The sequence below is a fragment of the Sus scrofa genome, chromosome 6 (genome assembly GCF_000003025.6).
Source record: "Sus scrofa isolate TJ Tabasco breed Duroc chromosome 6, Sscrofa11.1, whole genome shotgun sequence".
Classification (NCBI taxonomy): Eukaryota; Metazoa; Chordata; class Mammalia; order Artiodactyla; family Suidae; genus Sus; species Sus scrofa.
This window is the reverse complement of record NC_010448.4, coordinates 82,241,482-82,261,269: the sequence shown is the minus strand read 5'-3', so window position 1 is coordinate 82,261,269 and position 19,788 is coordinate 82,241,482. Positions and strand designations below refer to the sequence as shown.

General features: G+C 50.3%; 1 protein-coding gene across 3 annotated transcripts in view; it reads right to left on the bottom strand.

Moving 5' to 3' along the window:
* The window catches only part of NCMAP (non-compact myelin associated protein), a 41,517-nt gene extending 22,618 nt beyond the window's left edge, over window positions 1-18,899 (bottom strand). Inside the window, exon 1 of one of the 3 annotated variants that reach the window (XM_005665097.3) lies at window positions 18,226-18,899. The gene's annotated coding sequence lies outside the window, so the exon portion shown is untranslated. Of the gene's footprint in view, window positions 1-3,950; window positions 4,699-18,225 lie in introns of those variants that run through there. The other 2 variants (XM_013999054.2, XM_003127704.4) reach the window with 2 other exon arrangements.

Sequence of the window (19,788 nt, the reverse complement as noted above, 5' to 3'; positions counted from 1 at the left end):
GCTGCCATGCTCACATCGCCCTCTCTCTCCCTGACTCTCCTGCCTCCCTCCTATAAGGGCCCTTGCGATCACTTTGCCCCCCACCTCAGGTAATCCAGAGGAATCTCCCTTCTCAAAAATCCTTAAAATAATCACATCTGCAAAGTCCCTTTTGCCACCTAAAGTTATCTAAGCACAGGATTGTTTGTTTGTTTGTTTGTTTGTTTACAGCTGCATCTGCAGCATATGGAAGTTCCCAGGCTAGGGGTCAAATGGAGCCTACAGCTTGTGGTGCATTGGGTTTAAGATCCAGGGTTGTCATTGCAGAGGCTCAGGTTGCCGCCGTAGCACAGGTTCAATCCCTAGCACAGGAACTTCCACATGTTGCAGGCATGGCCACGGGAAAAAAAAAAAAAAAAAGCAGGAGGAACCTCTGGTTAAACAGAGCAGATGGACCACAAATATTCACTTCCACTTCCTCCTAAAAACCCCCATGAATGACAGTGAAGGCATCAGGATGTATAGATCCACAAGACAAAGGGAAAAGAGAGACGCCAATTACATTGTTGAAAGGCCAGTCCAGCTTTTTCTTTTTTCTTTCTTTTTCTTTTTTTCTTTTTTTGCTTTTTAGGGCTGTACTCGTGGCATATGGAAGTTCCCAGGATAGGGGTCAAACTGGAGCTGTAACTGCCGGCCTATGCCACAGCCACAGCCACTCAGGATCCAAGCCACATCTGCAACCTACACCACAGCTCATGGCAACGTCGGATCCTTAACCCACTGAGCAAGGCCAGGAATCAAACCTGCAACCTCATGGTTCCTAGTTGGATTCATTTCCGCTGTGCCAAGACAGGAACTCCCCAGTCCAGCTTTAAAAGCTGGGAAAGCTGACAGCTCAATGTGACTTAGCAGCATGACCCTGCAGACTGGGGAGCCCAATAAAAGCCGATGGCACCAAAGAAACCCCAGGGGGACTCTGCGGATGCCCTCCAAATCCAGGGTGCCACGTGGGGCTGGAAAGGGGAATTTGCAGCTGTCAACTGCCTCCACCACCCTCCGTGCTTTAGGTCCCCTCCCCCTGAGCAGAACACGCTAAGTCCACCCTCTGCTGATGGTGGATCGGGAGGCTAACCTGCACTGCCCAGGATGATAGCCACCTGTAGCTGTTTAAATTTAAATGAAATTAAGGAAAGTTAAATAAAATTAGAAGTCAGCGCCTCAGTCCCACTCGCCACATTTCAAGCGCTAACATCCACGGAGCTTGTGGCTCCCGTATTGCTCAGCGCGGGTCTAGCGTGTGTCCACCGCTGCGTAAAGTTCCACTGGAGGGCGCTGCTCCAGACCCTGGCCATCCAGAGTGCGGCCTTGGGCAGCAGCATGGGCAACCCTCCAGCCCTGTCAAGAAGGTCCAGCACAGGGGACCGTGTGCGATTGGGTCACTTTGCTGTATAACAGAAATTGAAGAACCATAAATCAGCTATACTTTAATTATAACTTAAAAAAGGACAAAGAAAAGAAAAGGCAGAATCTTGGGCTTCATTCAGAACTGCTGAATGAGAAATGCCCTTTATTACTCAGATCCCCAGACAATTCATATGCACCTTTGACTTTGAAACTCTGGCTATAAATCGGGTTGAGGGAAAGGGCTGTCACTGTTGTGGCTTGGGTCACTGTTGTGGCTTGGGTCACTGCTGTGGCATGGGTTCTATCCCTAGCCCAGGAACTTCCATATGCCATAGGCACGGCCCAAAACAACAACAACAACAACAAATTACTCCAGGAGATCCAACATTCTAATAAAATGAATTTCAAAATGATTAAGCAGAAAAAAATCAAGAGGAGGAAATTATCAAAGAATATCTGGACATTTACCAGAAATTAAGGACAAGAATTTTCAGAATGAGAAGACCCATAGAGTCCCAGAACAATGAATAAAAAAGACCCACAATGGGGCTCACCATTGTGACTTTTTAGAACACGGGGAATAAAGAAAATATCCCATACACATCTATAGATTTTTTTTTTTTTCCTTTTGGCTGCATGCAGAAGTTCCCCAGCGATGGATCAAACCCAAGGATCAAACCCTCACCAGAGCAGCCACCCAAGCCGCTGCAGTAACAACGCCAGATCCTTAATCTGCCCCAAGAGAACTCCTATCTACAGATTTTTGTTTTGTTTGGTTTTTTTGCCATTTCTTGGGGTGCTCCCGTGGCATATGGAGGTTCCCAGGCTAGAGGTCCAATTGGAGCTGTAGCCGCTGGCCTACGCCAGAGCCACAGCAATGCAGGATCCGAGCCGCGCCTATGACCTACACCACAGCTCATAGCAACGCCGGATCCTTCACCCACTGAGCGAGGCCAGGGATCAAACCTGCAACCTCATGGTTCTTAGTCAGATTTCCACTGCGCCACGAAAGGAACTCCCTCCTATCTACAGATTTAAAAAATAAGGTCAAATACCAATAAAAGGATCTATATTTAGGTGAAAGCAGAATGGCAGTGGATTTGACAGCAGCAGCACTGAAGCTCTGAGATAATTCCAAAATTCTGAGCGAAAATAAGCTCCAGCCTAGAAGTGGACCACAAGCCAAACTAAATACTGAGTGTGAGGCAGAAGAACACTTTATCTTACAAAGCAGCATTCGAAGCTTCGCAAAACATTGCGGGGCATACGAAGCTTCACAAAAAATCCACTTTACCCCATGCACCTTTTCCTGGGACACTCCGGGAGGATTTGCCCCACTAGTTGGGGATGCATGAGCAAGGCAGACAGCTCACGGGACTCAGGGAGCAGGGGGTGAGTGCCCGGGGTGGCCCCACAGCAGGTTGGGGGCAGCCAGTCCAACTCAGGGGAGGAGGGGGGTGCAAGCAGATTCCGCCAGCCAAAAAAGAAAAACTGGTAGGTTTTCTGGGTGTGTGTCCTGGGAGGAAAGGAGACCTACTCTTCTGCTAGAGAGTTTGAGGGGTGAACCTAGGATGGAAAATTCAGCTCCTCCAAAAGGCTTAAGGAACAAAACTCCCCCCTCCTGCTCCTGCCCCCACAACGTCTCTTTCACTGTTGCCCACGCCCTCTGTGGCAGCCGTGGAAGTCAACTCCTGTGCTCAGAGCATCTGCTGGAAACCAGTCTGAAAACCACCGGGTCCACAGCCCTCTGCTTACAAATGGGGAACTCTGAGGGCCGGCTAGGCGCACGGCGCATGCGGACAAGAAGGTTCATTGGTTATTCATTTGGTTCATTTTCCAGAACTCCTGTCTGATTCATTCAAGACAAGATTAGTAACAACAATAGCAAGAGCCAAAGTGAACCAGCTGCTGAGCACCAAAGGTCCCGCTCCGCCCTGCGTCTCCCCCTCAGCTTTGCCCTCCACCACCTGGCAGTGGGGACTGTGCGTCGTTTCTAAAATGCACCAACTGAGGTTTCCAAGTTCCTTCTCACTGGCATCTATTAAAGCAAGAACACATCGATGTAACTGAATTGTGTCCCCCACGGACAGGCCACTGTGAATTTCTGGAGGAAGAAAAACTGGGGGTGGGAGTGCAGGGGAAAAACCCAAACCCACGCCCCCTGGGAACCAGGTGCCTGTCCCGTGGCACCCCGGCTACCCTTCTTCTTATTATTATTTTTAAGAGCCCAGGGCCCCTAACAACTTCCAATGATTTGAGCTCATCCCTAACGCTGACCTTTCGGGGGTCTCGCTTTGATTCTCTGCCTCTCCGTCTCCTCCAAGAGCTTGACCAATCTCAAGGTCTTTGTCGTGAAGGCGTTGCTGTGAACTCTATCTGGAGTGTCTGCACTTTAGTATGGAATTCAAAGAACTGTAGGACCCTGTAACTGTATCACGTGACTTCAACGTCCTGGGCACTTATCACCTTTCCTGTTTGGCAGGGTCACCACCAAAAGCCCGACAGTAAAGCCTGATGTGAGGCGCAAGAACTCTGGGCTGGAAGCTGGCTCAGGTTTCGAGTCTTACCTCTGTCACTCACCTGCTGTGTGACCTTGGGCAAGTCACTCGTTCTGCCTGGTCTTCAGTTTGCTTTCCTGCAAAGTGCACAGCTGGGACCCGGTGCCCTCCCTCTCATGCTCCTTCCATCTTGTGACTCTCTTGCCTCCTGGTTTGGTTCAGGACGTGGCCCTCACCCTCCCCGAAACTTGCCTGCCTCCCACACCTTCCATTCCAGAAGGAACACCCCTCCCCTTTCCTGCCCAAGCTGGGGCCTGGTAGGCGCTGGACTGCAGACAGGACAGGAGGTGGGGAAACAATCCGGGCCATTCAAGCCGCCTGCAGTGAGAGCTGGCCCACAGCCAGTCACAACAGGCACCGAGATACAGAGGGGCATTTGTCTGGGGGACCCAGGGTTCATTGAAACCTTCGCTCGTTCTTTTCTCTCTCCCTCTCTGATGGCAGGGCCAGCCCCCAGCTTTGCTAGGAGGTGAGATGTGGACACCATGCAGACCTGAGCAGCCCCTCCATGCGCTGGGAAACCAGACAAAAGCAGGGAGGTGGGAAGAAAGGCAGGGGAGCCATGTGTGCAGGGTGGCCATCCTGAGGGCAAAGGGTAGAGACTGGCATGTGGCTTTGGAGAGGGCAGGGGGCAGTGGGGAGGGGCTCTGGAGGTGGGACTACTTCCCCACGCTGACTACAAGGAAGGGACTTGTGAGCAAGGTGCTTCCTTCTCCTCCGGGCCTCAGTTTCCTGAGCTTTAAAATGGGACTGTTTAGGAGTTCCCGTCATGGTGCAGCAGAAACAAATCTGACTAGGAACCATGAGGTGGCAGGTTCCATCCCTGGCCTCGCTCAGTGGGTTAAGGATCTGGCATTGCTATGGCTGTGGCAAAGGCTGGCGGCTACAGCTAGGATTAGCCCCCTAGCCTGGAATGTCCATATGCCTTGGGTGTAGCCCTAAAAAGACCAAAAAATAAAAATAAAATAAAATAAAATAAAACGGGGCTATTTATCCCACCCTTTAGGCTGCGAGGACTCAATCAAATAACATGATGAACTTGCAAACAGCATGGTGTAGAGGAGAAAAGCGTTTGGATTCAGGTGGACCTGGGTTCAAATCCCACCTCTCTCACCTCTAAACTCACTGTTGTTTGGGAGGTACCCTTCAGCAGCATTTAGAACTGTACTCAGGAGTTCCCTGGTGGCCTCGCAGTTAAGGATCTGGTGTTGTCACTGCTATAGCTTGGGTCACTGCTGTGACATGGGTTTGATCCCTGGCCCAGGAACTTCTGCATGCCCCAGGTGCGGCCAAAAAATAAAATAAAAAAGAGCTGTGCTGGAGTTCCAGTCATGGCGCAGTGGAAATAAATCCGACTAGGAACCATGAGGTTGCGGGTTCGATCCCTGGCCTCGGTCAGTGGGTTAAGGATCCAGTGTTGTCGTGAGCTGTGGTGTAGGTCGCAGACGAAGCTCAGATTTGGCGTTGCTGTGGCTGTGGTGTAGGCCGGTGGCTACAGCTCTGATCAGACCCCTAGCCTGGGAACCTCCATATGCAGCAGGAAGCGGCCCTAGAAAAGGCAAAAAGACAAAAAAAAAAAAAAAAAAAAAAAAAAGACATAAGACACAAAAATAAATAAATAAAAATTTAAAAAGCTGGCTCACCAATATAGCAGCCACTAGCCGTCTGTGGCAATGGAGTCCTTGAAATGTGGCTGGTCTGAACTGTGTTGTAAGTGTAACATACCCACATGACGGCAAAGACTTAGCACGAAATAAAAGAATACAAAAATCTCAGCAATTTTTTTATATGGCTTAGATGTTGGATAATATTTGGGATATGTGTTCAATAAAATATATTGTCAAAATTTAATGTTTCTTTTTAGTTTTTTTTTTTAATTGTATTTTTTGGCCACCCCGTAGCATATGGAGTTCTTGGGCCAGAGATCAGATCAGAGCTGCACTTGAGACCAAAGCCACAGCTGCCGCAAATACTGGAGCCTTAACCCACTGTGCCCGGCTGGGGACTGAACTTCCATTGCAGCGCTCCCAAGACACTGCTGATCCCTTTGCGCCACAGCGGGAACTCTTTTTTTTAGGTTTTTAATGTGGTTACTAGAACATTTAATATTATACATGTGGCTCATATTATATTAAACGACACTATATTAAACAGCTCATTCATTTGTTCATCTCTTCACATGTCTTCATTTAGTAAATATTCATTAATCACACACAATGTGCTAGAGATGTGGCTAAACACTGAAGATAAAAAGGAGACAGTGTAGGGGAATTCCCGTCGTGGTGCAGTGGTTAACAAATCCGACTAGGAACCATGAGGTTGCGGGTTCGATCCCTGCCCTTGCTCAGTGGGTTAAGGATCTGGCGTTGCCGTGAGCTGTGGTGTAGGTTGCAGACGCGGCTCGGATCCCGCGTTGCTGTGGCTCTGGCATAGGCTGGTGGCTACAGCTCTGATTAGACCCCTAGCCTGGGAACCTCCATATGCCATGGGAGTGGCTCTAGAAAAGGCAAAAAGAAGAAAAAAAAAAAGGAGACAGTGTAGGCCTGGCATTTGAGCCCACATGGAGCTTATGAACTATACTTTAGAGATACCAAAGAGCCTGTGTTCTTCACACACGCAGCCCGTAGCACTAATTGCCTCTGCTCATATTCATGCTTCTTTCTAGAATGAGTTCCTAACCCTGGCATGTGTGGCCCCAAAAAGACCAAAAAAAGATGAGAAAGACGAGAGGCAAAGCCAAGCCATCCAAAAGCTGTCCAAGGCTGAGGGGAAAGAATAATTACAGCTTATTTCCTGCTCCTTCCTGCTGTGTCAGCTCGGGGTTACAGAACTGAGCTTCTCTGGGAGACAGCCCCTGGGGGCCTCCAGGAGGCAGGGTGACATAGATATTGTGCTCTCTGCCCCAGGCCTTGGGCTCTGAGCAAATACCACAGCCTGAAAGGGAGGCCGTGAGGACGAGTGAGCTCTGGGCTCGGAGTCAGGAGACCTTGTTCCAGCCCTGACCTGAAGGACAAGGACATCAGGTGACACGTTTTCATAGGAGAGGGACCTGGGAGGTGAGATTTCAGGGTGAGCCGGGGTGGGGCGTGGCCCTCTGGCTCAGTTCTTGCAGACAGAATAAAGGCTGCTCCTCGCACCCCGGCTTGGCATTCCAAGCCCTTCCCACCATTCTCCTGCCTCCTGTCCCGTCCCACACTCTGAACCTTGGCTCTTTGGGACTATTGAGTCCCCACCTCCCACCACCCATAGGATTTGTCCCTCGCCTGGAATGTCCTCCTCGTCCCTCAAAATGGCAGTATTTTGGAAGCGACAGAGGGGTGGGTTTTAGAATTAAGACGTGGGCTTGAATTCTGGCTTGAGTGTCCTTAGGCTTGCGACATGCCCTCCCTAAGACTGTTTCCTTAGCTGTGAATAGACTTTGTGATTCCTCCTTCCTGGTTGCAACAATCAAATGAGATAGTAATCATTAATAATGAGTATCAATTACTTAGGCTTACTGTGTAAACCAGGGATCTATGAGGGTTTTGCATGCGTTAAGTCATTTAGCAAGGCACATCAAACCTCTAGCAAAGGAGTTCCTGCTGTGGCACGGTGGATTAAGAATCCAACTGCAGCTGCTTGGGTAGCTGTGGAGGTATGGGCTTGAAGCCCTGCCTGGCACTGTGGGTTAAAGGATCCAGTGTAGGTCACAGCTGTGGCTCGGGTTCAATCCTTGGTCCAGGTTCAATCCTTGGTCCATATGCCCTGGGTGCAGCCATAAGAACAAAACAAAACAAACAAAGACCCTTTAGCAGAATGAGTGCCTGATGCATGCTGGGTGCTAATAGATGCTGCTTTCCTTCTCCAGGACCTGCCCAAAGCCTCACCATCAAACTCACGTAGGTCGGTCTCTTCTGAGACTTTTCACAGCATCTTATAGGTACCTTGGTTACAGCGCTTATCACTTGGAAGTGCGGTAATTGGTAGATAGGTCTGTCTTCTTTCTGTTCTAGGAGCTCCTTGAGAAACAAATTCATGCACACATAGAAGCTGCGTGGGAGAGATGGGCTTTAGCAGATGCCCTAGGATGGGGTGGCTTTGGACCTACCCTGAACTCTCTGGGCTCTGGCTCCCCAAACTCTGGTGACGGCCATCGGAGCCCCTTGCTCAGCTCCATGCAGATGCCAAGGCCAAGTTGCACCCTCCTCTGGGGTCTCATGTCGCTTGGACTTGGACGTGTGCCCTAATTTTTTGGTCGAAAACCAGGACACTTGTCTAGCAAAGTGGGTCCATGAGACGTTTAAATGGTGATCTAGAAGCTACAGAAAGAATGCAGAAATACTAGAATTTCCAGGAGAGTCCAGTGGCTTAGTTCCGCAATGAACTCCCAGAGCCATGCACACGGCATCAGTAATTGCCCAATAAATGTTAAGTAGATTGGGGCAGTGTGTTTTTTTTCACTCCAATGTGATACACAACTGTAAAGGAACAGAGGCTGCCAGACTTCTTCCCTTGGACAAAGAATTAGAACTGCAGAGACCTTGGCTTTCCCCAGACTGTCTCTCCATCATTCCAAGACCATCAATGCCTCGAGCTGGCTAGAGAATAAAGCCCCAATTCTTTGTCTCATCAACCAAGATTCTGGTTGTTTCTTTTATTATTTAAGTATTTCCTCCACAAGAATTTTCACTGTGGGTCTTTGTGTATTTCACCTTCTGAGGTTTTATTTGCCTAAGAATATTTTTAGTATGACCTCATGTTTGAATGACAATTTGGCTGGCTTTAAAATTCTGGACTGAAAGGGTTCTTTTCTTTCAATTCTTAGTAACATTACTCTTTGATCTCCTTTATGAAGTGTTGTTATTGAGGCAAATAATGTCAATCTGATTCTTGTCACTTCGTTTTTTTTGTTTTTTTGTTTTGTTTTGTTTTTCTCTTTTTAGGCCTGCACCCGAGGCATATGGAGGGTCCCAGGCTAGGGGTCGAATTGGAGCTGCCACTGCCAGCCTAGACCAGAGCCACAGCAACATGGGATCTGAGCCACCTCTGTGACCTACACTACTGCTCACGGCAACGGCAGATCCTTAACCCACTGAATGCGGGCCAGGGATGGAACTTGCATCCTCATGGGTACTAGTCAGATTCGTTTCCGCTGAGCCACGATGGGGACTCCTCTTGATTCTTGCCCCTTTGTAAGGGATGCTACTTCTCTCTGCCCTTCCTCTGTTAGTCTTTCCTATTCTCCATTTTACCCTGATATCTCTGTGTGCATTTTTCTCTATTTCTACTGTTGGCTACTCTGTGAATCCTCTCAATAGGTGTTTATTCATTTTCCTTTAATTCTGGATTATTTAATGTCCATTATTTCTTCAAGTCTTTCCTCTTCTCCATTTTTCTTTTTCTCTCCTTTTGGGATATCTACTATTCTCCATCTCTCTTAGGTCTGCTTTTTCATTTGTTATCTCTTTATCTTTTCCTGCTTCCTTCTGGGATAGTTTTCAATCTGATTTTCCTCTTTACTAGTTGCTAATTCAGTGGTAGCCATCCTGATATTTATGCCACATATTGTGTTCTTTCTTTCTTTCTTTATTTAATTTTTTTGTCTCTTTAGGGCTGCATCTGCGGTATATGGAAGTGCCCAGGGCAGGGGTTGAATCGGAGCTGCAGCGGCTGGCCTACACCACAGCTCACAGCAACGAACAATGCCAGATCCTTTTTCTTTCTTTCTTTCTTTCTTTTTTTTTTTTTGTCTTTTTAGGGCCGCACCCAAGGCATATATAGAAGTTCCCAGGCTAGGGGTCCAATCGGAGCTGAAGCTTGAAGCTGCAAGCCTGCACCATAGCCACAGCAATTCGGGATCTGAGCTGCGTCTGCAACCTATACTACAGCTCATGGCAACGCCGGATCCTTAACCCACTGATTGAGGCCGGGGTTCCTGGTCTCTTAATTCTTGTCGAGTCCTCATGGATGCTAGTCGGGTTCGCTAACTGCTGAGCCACAACGGGATCTCCTACTTTATTTATTTATTTTGGCCACCCCGAGGCATATGGAGTTCCTGGGCCAGGAATCAGATGCGAGCCACAGTTGTGACTTAGACCACAGCTGTGGCAACACTGGATCCTTAACCCCCTGTGCCAGGACAAGAATCAAACCTATGTCTCAGTGCTCCCAAGATGCTGCCAATCCCATTGTGCCATAGCGGGAACTCCTATGTCCTTTACTTCAAATATATATTTCACAGCTAATCTTTTGACTTGGTTCTCTCCTACGGCTTCTTGTTCTTTGCATTATTTTATGAATTTCTTCCCTTATTACTATTATTATTATTTGCCATGGTATTCAGTGGCTTGATGTGGGACCTCAGTTCCCAGACCAGGGATTGAATCTGGGCTGAAGTGGTGAAACCATTGAGTCCTAACCACTAAACCTCCAGGGAACGGCTCTTATCTTTTAAAATATAATTATTATGCTTTACTTTAAAATCTTGGTCCCGGGAGTTCCCTTGTGGCACAGTGGGTTAAGGACCAGGTGATGTCACTGCAGTGGCTTGGGTCACTGCTGTGGCATGGGTTTGATCCCTGGCCTGGGAACTTTTCACATGCCACAGGTGCAGCCAACAAATAAATAATAAAAATTTTCTCCATCTGCTTCGATCATTCTGCCTCAGATGGCATATGCAGTTTAATTGTCTATCTTTAGAATAGTTGTACTTCCCAGGTGGCAAATTATTTTGTTGAGTGAATTCAAGTTCCCCTGGGGGTACTTGCTCCCAGCAATGTATCCTGGGGAAGGGCCAAAGCATTAGAAGAGGAAAAGATGAGCCCTGGGGCGAAGAGCCACACAGACTCCCTCAGCCACCACCTTCCAGCTGGCCCTGTGCCAGAGTGCCTGTCAGGTTTCATCTTTGAGTTCCAGGAAGCAGCCTTGGGAGGCAATAGACTCCTCCTGTGAGATTCCACAGGTTGGGATGGGGGATGGAGTTGGAGGGGCCTTGATGGGCAAGTGAGTGCCCGAGCCTTCCTGGACTTTTTTGGTTTTTTAGTCTTTTGTCTTTTTAGGGCTGCACCCACGGCATATGGAGGTTCTCAGGCTAGAGGTCCAACTTGGAGCTGCAGCTGCCAACCTATGTCGCAGCCACAGCAATGCAGAATCCAAGCCACATCTGCAACCTACACCACAGCTCACGGCAACACCAAATCCTTAACCCAGTGAGCGAGGCCAGGGATTGAACCTGCAACCTCATGCTTCCTAGTTGGATTCGTTTCCACTGCACCACGATGGGAACTCCGCCTTCCTGGTTTTGATCAATTCCTCACTCCACCAGGGCTTTCAGTTGCCCCAGACATCCATCCCATCCCCCCATGCCCGCCCCAGGATGATAGCTGCCAATTTCTGCACTTCAGGGGCAGGAAGCAGGGACTATTCCAAGACAGACAGCAGGGAGCCAAAGCAGGTAGGCATCCCTAGAGAGCAGGACAGTGGATAGTTAAATCCAACATGCATTCATTCCACACTGAGGGTGTGTCTGTACCAAGGCGCTGTGCTGGGCAATGGGGAGGAAAGAGTCTGTGCCCACGGAGGTCAGGATCTGACAACAGACCAGCAAGCTCAGCTCAGTCCCCTCCTGGCAACACTTTCAGGCAACTCACTTAGTCTTTCTAAGCCTCGGTTTCTTCATCTGCAAAACAGAGATGATAATTTCTCTCCATAGGTTCCTGAGGCCTTCAGGAGAGCACATGGCAAGGGACCACAAAGGCCCAGCACACCGAGAGCTCTCAAAACACACGTTGCTCTTGCTATTATCACAGTGGCAAGTTATCTTGTTTCTGGGGATTAGGTAGGGACTTGGAGCTGCTTCTATAGGATAAATGAATCCCCTTTCGACCTCTGGACAAACCAGTTCCCCTGAAGGTGTGAGCCTGGAGAGAAGGCCAAGGTCGGGTGTCTAGAATTTCCACGGAAGAGGACAGAGTGGGCTTGGCGCTCAGAAAAGTTTCGGTCAAAAAGTAGCGAGGCAGGGGGTGGAAATTGGTGGGGAAGTGAATAAACAAACCAAGTTACATTTTCCAGAGGGAACTATTAATACCACCACAGCATCAAGATTTCCAATAATTAGTCCCTTTTCTGCAGTTTTTCTTTCTTTCTTTCTTTTTTTGGCTGTGCCTGTGGCATGTGGAATTTCCTGGGCTTCAACCCGCTGCACCACAAGGGAACTCCCTACAGTTTCTTGCTTGTTTTTTTTGTTTGCTTTTTGTTTTGGGGCAGGTTTTCTTTTTTTTTTTTTGGTCTTTTTGGGGCCACACCCTTGGCATATGGAGGTTCCCGGGCTAGGGGTCGAATCAGAGCTATAGCCGATGGCCTAGACCACAGCCACAGCAACACCAGATCAGAGCTGTGTCTGCGACCTACACCACAGCAACGCTGGATCCCTAACCCACTGAGCGAGGCCAGGGATCGAACCCAAGTCCTCATGGATACTAGTCAGGTTCATTAACCACAGAGCCACGATGGGAACGCCTGTGTTTTTTTGTTTTGTTGTGTTTTTTAATTGAGAAGGGCAGTAGAAAGAGGAGGTTAGAACTTCCTACTGCGTGGGCTTGAATCTCACCTTGTCTCTCCTTAGTCTCATGTCTATGTCTCTACTGGGCTTAGGAGACAAAGTGCCCGGGGCTCAAAATACTTTGGTGTGGCTCATAGAAATGTTCCCACGGACGCAGAGAATGGACTGTGGTTGCCGAGGGGGAGGGAGTGGGATGGACTGGGAGTTTGGGGTTAGTAGATGCATTTGGGGTGGATAAGCACTGAGATCCTGCTGTATAGCACAGGGAACTCTATCTGGTCACTTGTGCTGGAACATGATGGAGGATAATGTGAGAAAAAGAATATATATATGTATGACTGGGTCACTTTACTGTACAGTGGAAATTGACAGTACACCGTCAATCAACTCTAATAAAAAAATTTTTTTAAAAAGTGTTCCCATCTCTTTCAAAATCGGAAGAAAACAGGAACTTTTAGGTTGAAGAAAATGTTTTAATATATCGATGTGGTCCTTAATGTAACTGTTCATGTTTTTTAGGAGGAAGGGGCTCATGAAGGCAAAATTGCGGCCCCATTTAGTTCTGGTGACAACCAGCAAGTGGTCTCGGAACCTCCATCAGAACGAGGGGATAACACGTCTCGCTTCCTGGGCCGCTGTGGGTGTTAAAGGGATGGAGGCATGTGGAGCATTTTGAGCTGTGTGGGCACCAGTGAGCTCTGGGCAAACAGGAATTAACTGTGCCTCTCCCTCCGGGACCTGCAGGCTAAAACCATAGGAAACCCGGAGAAGGGTTACAGGATTAGGGACAGCAGTCTGGGAATGTTACACAATTGCTTTTTACTGCACAACACACTGAAAGAGATCACCTTGACTATATGGAGGTTCCCAGGCTAGGGGTTGAATCAGAGCTACAGCTGCCGGCCAACACCACAGCCACAGCCTTGTAGGATCCAAGTTGCATCTGCAACCTACGCCACAGCTCACGGCAACGCCGGATCCTTAACCCAATGAGCGAGGCCAGGGATCGAACCCACAGTCTCATGGTTCCTAGTCGGATTTGTTAACCACTGAGCCACAATGGGAACTCCAAAGAGATCACCTTGATGGAACCTTCAAGGCCAGGCCATGTGTGCCGGGGTAGGGATGGGGGCTGGGCAGGGGGTGCTGCTACAAGAAGCCAGACAAATAGCAGTGGAAAGAGCCGTCTGTATTCACAGGGCAGCCCCAAGGCACGCATCAGCTTTGGAGGCTGAGTGAGTGAAGGAAGGAATGATTAGTGAAATGAAGAATCCTGAGGCTTCTGGGCCCTAAAAGTTGGCTCAACAGGTCCTAAGACACAAGCTTCTCTGAAGGGGAGGGGAAATTGATATTTATGGGCTGCTGTGGATACGGTATCCTCTTTAATACATTAGGAAAGTGAGGCTCAGAGGGGTGATGTGGCTTAAACTAGACCCCGTGGCATGAACGTGGGGGTCTGCATCCCTACTCTCTGTCCTACCCTCACTGCTGGCAGAGGCCACCCTGGATGGAGCTAGGCCTGCTGGCCAGCCAGGGTCTGCAAGGATCTCTGAGATGCCACGTTCTTCTGCCTCCTCAAACCTCAAGCAGGTACCATGAGATCTGGCAGCCCCACTGAGGGCCCCCAGCAGCTCAGGAGTGTCTGGCTCAGGCAGGAGGCCCCGCACGACAGGCTTGGAAGCCTCTCTGTCTTAGAGCCTGGCATACCTTTTCCTTCCTTAGACCAAACTGCAGCCACCACCTCTGGGAGTTTCAAACCACATGAAAGGTTCCAGCCCCGCTGCCACCCTCTGGCCCTACCCCTCAGCTTTACCTACACCCAGCCTGGCTCAAGACTCTGCAGAGACACGCTGGCAGGCTCTTGCCTAGGCTCAGCCCCTTCCTCTCTTCCTGCCTCCTCCTGCCCACCTAGGATCTAGCCTTCGGATAAGGAATTCCTTTGAAAGAAAACAAACAGGGATCCACCCAGCCAGATCCCAAAGCCAAGAATGGGATCCCAGAAGCCCAGATGCCTATGACTGCATCCGGAGGCCAGAAGGATGGAGATGGAGAAGCCGATAGGGGCAGGATGCTGGGCACTTGGAGCTTGTCTAGGAGAAACAAACGTGCTGCTGCTCCTGGGCTGCCTGCAGAGGCCCCGCCTGGCAGCCGTGCCGGCCGCATTTCACACAGGCGCTGCCGGCCAGCAATATTTAGCCTCGGTTAGAGAGCTTCCTATTTTGGAAGGTTTTTCTTCAGTATCAACATAAGTGCATATATATAATTTGCTGTCTTTATTTTCCTCATTTGTGAAGTGCTGTTTTGTTTTTCTTTTTCTTTTATGACCACACCTGCAGCATATGGGAGTTCCTGGGCCGGGGGTGGGCTATTGTATATAGGGTTGCATGAATGAGTCTGAGCAGCAGCTGTGACCTGAGCCACGTCAGTCAAATACTTAACCCACTGTGGACCAGCGGGAACGCCAAGGTTTTGTTTTGTTTTTTAACTAAAAGGGTTTACTGGGCAACTTAAAATCCACTTTACTTTTTTTTTTTTTTTTTTTCTTTTCTTTTCTCTTGCCGCCCCATGGAGTTCCTGGGCCAGGGATCAGACCTGAGCCACAGTTGTGAACTAAGCCAGAGCTGCGGCAGTGCTGGGTCCTTAAGGCAGGGATCAAACCTGCATCCCAGCTACCTTTCTTTTTTTAAATTTCCACTCCATTTTCTTGGACGGTTGGAAAGTAAAGGGAAGTGCTGCAACACTTAGAGTTCCCGGAGAATTTCATGGCCCACTGTAGTGACGAAGCACTTAGACTCGGAGATTTCAGGTCCCCCCTCCACCTCCCCCTGCCCCGGCCATGCCCAGCTCTCCACTGACTGAGCGCATCTCATCCTCTCTGGACTCCAGTCTCGTCACTTGAAATGGGGGAGCCCTCTATTACCTTTAAGGGGCTCTGTAGCGCCCACACTCTGTGACCCCGCATCCCAGGAACAACAGGACAGGGATCAGCTTGGACTTCACTCTCCTCCTCTTGGAGCCCCCAGAGGGTCTGGGGGCGGGGGGATGGACGGTCAAGGGCAGCAGGGCTGGGAGAAGGGGCATGGAGCCCAGGCCTCTCCCTGAGATGTAAATGTCTGCTCCCAGTGGGCTCTTCTCTGAGGAAAAGACAATGATGGTGGCGGGAGAGAGGGTGGAGGCGCGGAACATGTGATGGGGGATGCGCCCTGCAAGTTGGGCAGTGGGGACGGGACAGAGAAAAAGAACTTCTGTGAGTGTCTACACCAGTCCTGCCACCAATGCTCATCAAGGAGCGCCGAACCCACCTCGCTCAGAGCCAAGGGCCCCCATCCCCAGCCTGGGTTTGTGCATTTCTCAGACGTTCACTCATTGCCTACTACGGGCCCGACATGGTCGTGGGGGGATACGGTGAGGAAGGAGGCAGGCTTGCTCTCTGCTCTCAGAGTTTCCATGGGAAACGGGTATTCAGTGTCATGAAAAATTACAGAAAGTGCTAAAAGGAGAAGCTTTGAACTTGGCTCTTTCGAGGGACACGGTGCCTCCCATGTCTTCTTGATGTGTGTCCCAAATCTCTAACCACTTCTTTTTTTTTTTTTTTTTTTTTTTTTTGTCTTTTTAGGGCCACACCCACGGTATATGGAGAGTCCCAGGTTAGGGGCTGAATTGGAGCTGTAGCCGCCGGCCCACGCCACAGCCACAGCCACATGGGATCCAAACCACGTCTGTGACCTACACCACAGCTCACAGCAACGCCAGATCCTTAACCCACTGAGCGAGGCCAGGGATCGAACTGCGTCCTCATGGATGCTAGTCGGATTCATTTCCACTGAGCCACGACAGGAACTCCCTTACCTCCACTTCAGATCGTGGTTTCTCACAAATGGATGTCTAGTCGCTGCAGGGAGATGGGAACCCAATGACGCTGCCTGCCAGGATGTCAGACAAGCTGAAGGCCCCTGACTTTGCTGAGTGGCGCCGCCCTGAGGACACAGCTCCCTCCCAGCCTGAGGCAGGAGTGGCCACAGTGCACAGGGGTGATAAGGGCTGCAGGAAACAGCCAGGGGGATAAGCTGTTGATTTGACACCATGAGAGCAGATTTCCCCAGAGACCCAGCAGGTTCCCCTGCTCACTGTACACACCCAGCAGCTGTCCTGCCTGGCACCACACTGCCCCCTGCAGCACCTCACCACCAGCCAGGAGACTGCAGGACAAGGTGAGGAATCTCCTATCCCCACAAAAGGGGCCACAGGAGCCCCTTTTCCTTTCCATCTTCCATTCCCATCAGGTCCCCACAGTCCTTTGCTGTCTCTTGGAGGTGGACACTTAGAGGACATGAGAAAGGTATCTGGCCTACGGAGAGTTCTAGCTCCTTCATCTCCTGCCATGGGGCTGCTGGGACTCAGGATTCCATGATTTTGTGTGCCCTCCCTTCCTCCCTCTGTGCTCTGGCTAAGCTTACCACGTTACTCCTCTGCTCCCTCCCCCCCAGAAGAGGGGGTGCCCCAAATCTGCTCCTCTGGGCTTATGTTTACACTGCTCCATCCATCTAGACCCTGTCTCCTATATCACACGCATCTTCTTAGGATCGGCCATCTCTCAATTCACTGCTATTTGTTGACGACTTACCACATTCCAACTGCCGTACTACATACTCACTCATCGTTCATTCATTCAACAAATGTGTAGTGAGATCTACTCTATACCAGACACCATAAAATGGTGAACCAAATAGACACGGTCCCTGCCCCCTAGAAGCTCCCAGTCTAGTGGAAATGAACAGCTTCTATTTATTGAGTGCTAAGCACTTTATATGGACTATCTGACAATATCAAAGAATCTGCTTTGTTCAAGGAGCACATCAAACTGAACTGTAGAGAAATGCAGGGTCCTGGCCAAGACTAAGTTAGCCACCCCCTAAGGGGTAAGGCAGGGATTCCAAGCCCAGGTTGATTCCAAAGCACGAGGCTTTCTTTCCCAGCCGCGCTCAATCTCACGTCTTCCAAGGAGCACTCCAGATTCTCCTCCAGGACTAGAGGGCTTCCTTGGTCCTCTAAGCCAGCTCTAGTATTTGACACATCCATGTCCTCCTCCTGCCAGTGTACCCGGGCCACAGAACCTGTCCTCCCATCTTTCCTTTGGAGTCACCTGGGAGCTGCGGAGTTTGCCCATCCAGAGCTAGAACCCTGGGTTCCTCCCCCTGCTGTGGGTTTTTATGCAGATCTTCCTCCCCACAGGGCCGACCCATTAAGACGCCCCTTTCGCAGGTGAAACCAACAGAGGTCTTGAATGGTTCAAAATCCCCTCTACCTCTCAGCGGGCCAGTTTGCTAGCTTTTCTTCCGGGGATTCTCCGCCAGAGGCTTTGAAAGGGAGGAGGGACAAGGAAACGATCTGTCTGCTGGATGCCCAGAATATCAACCCCCCAAACAGGCCGGCATTCAGGGTGGGTGTCCGCGCTGCGTCGAGAATGCTCTCCTGGCACCAGTACGCATGTCCCATCCGCATGGCCAGAGCCGGAGAAGACGAACCTCGCCTCTCCAGCCTCTCACCATCGCCCACCGCCCCCGCGCGCAGACTCCAGGCACTCCCTCCAAAGAAGGTGGGTGCGAGGCTGGGAAGCCCCGTGGCTCCTCTCCGGGCTCCCCTCCACCGAGTGCGGCCAGCAGGTGAACAGCGAGCCGCCGCGCCAGAGCCGGGTCGCCCGTGACCCCCGCAGACCCGGCGACCCCGGCGTCTTGCACCTCCTACCTGCTCCGGGGAGCCCCGCGCCCCGGCCGCCACCCGCTCGGTCTCCCGCCGGCGACTTCTCAGCCACCCTGGCTCTCCCCGTCGTGATCCCGCCCTCGGCCCCGCCCCGCGCAGGTGATCCTCGGGGCTGCCCTGGGGGCGCCAGGCTGGGACACTGACGTGGCGGCGCCTCCCCGTGGTGTCCTCGCGCCCCTCCCGGCCCGGGTCCTTCTTGGGACTCCACGTCTGGCAACCCCACCCTCCGCCTTGGGCGCTCAGCCCTCCAGACCACTTCTCCCAGGGCGGACGGGAGAAGGGAACTTACAGACTCACCAGGCCTGTGGGAGCTGCAGGGGGGTTTGTGCAGATGCCTTTAAAGCAGGTTGTGCTAATCCTATTGAAGGGACTGGGGTAGGGGCGGTTGGGGTCTGGACCATATAAAATGTTACACTAGGAGGTCTGCCAGCTCGAGAGGGTCAATAACTTGCTCTGTAGAATCGGACTGTTTCTTGCATCGGACTGGCTTATGGATGGATCCCTGGAGCCCAGCACTCTATCCTGAGCACGCAATGGGCCTCCAACCAATATCTACAGAAAGAGGGAGAGATCTCAGGGGAATCCCAACCCCTCTCCGTTTACAAACAGGGAAACTGAGGCCCAGGAGTTGCCCCAAATCACACAGCCAGGTTTCCTCATTCTTTTTTTTTTTCTCTTTTTACTTCTGCACCTGTGGCATATGGACTCCCAGACGAGGGGCTGAATTGAAGCTGCAGCTGCTGGCCTAAGCCACAGCCACAGTAGCACGGGATCAGAGCTGCATCTGCAACCTATGCAGCAGTTTGCAGCATCGCAGAATCCTTAGCCCACCGAGTGGAAGGCCAGGGACTGAACCACATCCTCATGGACACTATGTCCTGTTCTTAACCTGCTGAGCCACAAGGGGAACTCCAGGTTTCCTCATTCTGTTTTCAAATTACTTCCAGAAAGTGTTTGGTTTGGGGGCCTGCTGCTTTGCCACTGGTGCTGTGAGATGCTGTCAAAGCCTTGGTAACTTCCTCCCAAGTTGGCTGAGAACTGAGAAAGGATCTGTTGTGTTTTCATAGGAAGGTCAGGTGGTTTTTTTTTTTTTTTTTTTTTTTTTTTTTTTAGAGATTTTTCTTTTTCTTTTCAGAAGTCATATGCCATTGTTTTTTTTAAATTTTATTTTTGTTTTATTTCATTTTATTTTACTTTTTTGTCTTTTGTCTTTATAGGTCCACATCCTCGGCATATGGAGATTCCCAGGCTAGGGGTCTAATCGGAGCTGTTGCTGCCTGCCTACGCCACAGCCACAGCAACACAAGATCTGAGCCGCGTCTGCAACCTACACCACAGCTCAAGGCAACGCTGGATCGTTAACCCACTGATTGAGGCCAGGGATCGAAGCCAAAATCTCATGGTTCCTAGTCGGACTCGTTTCTGCTGCACCACGATGGGAACTCCAGGTGGTATTTATTAACAAGGATTGATTAAGAAGTGAAATTCTGAGAATCTCTATATTATGCACCTATAAGGTATAGTAGTGTACCATCAACTATACTTCAT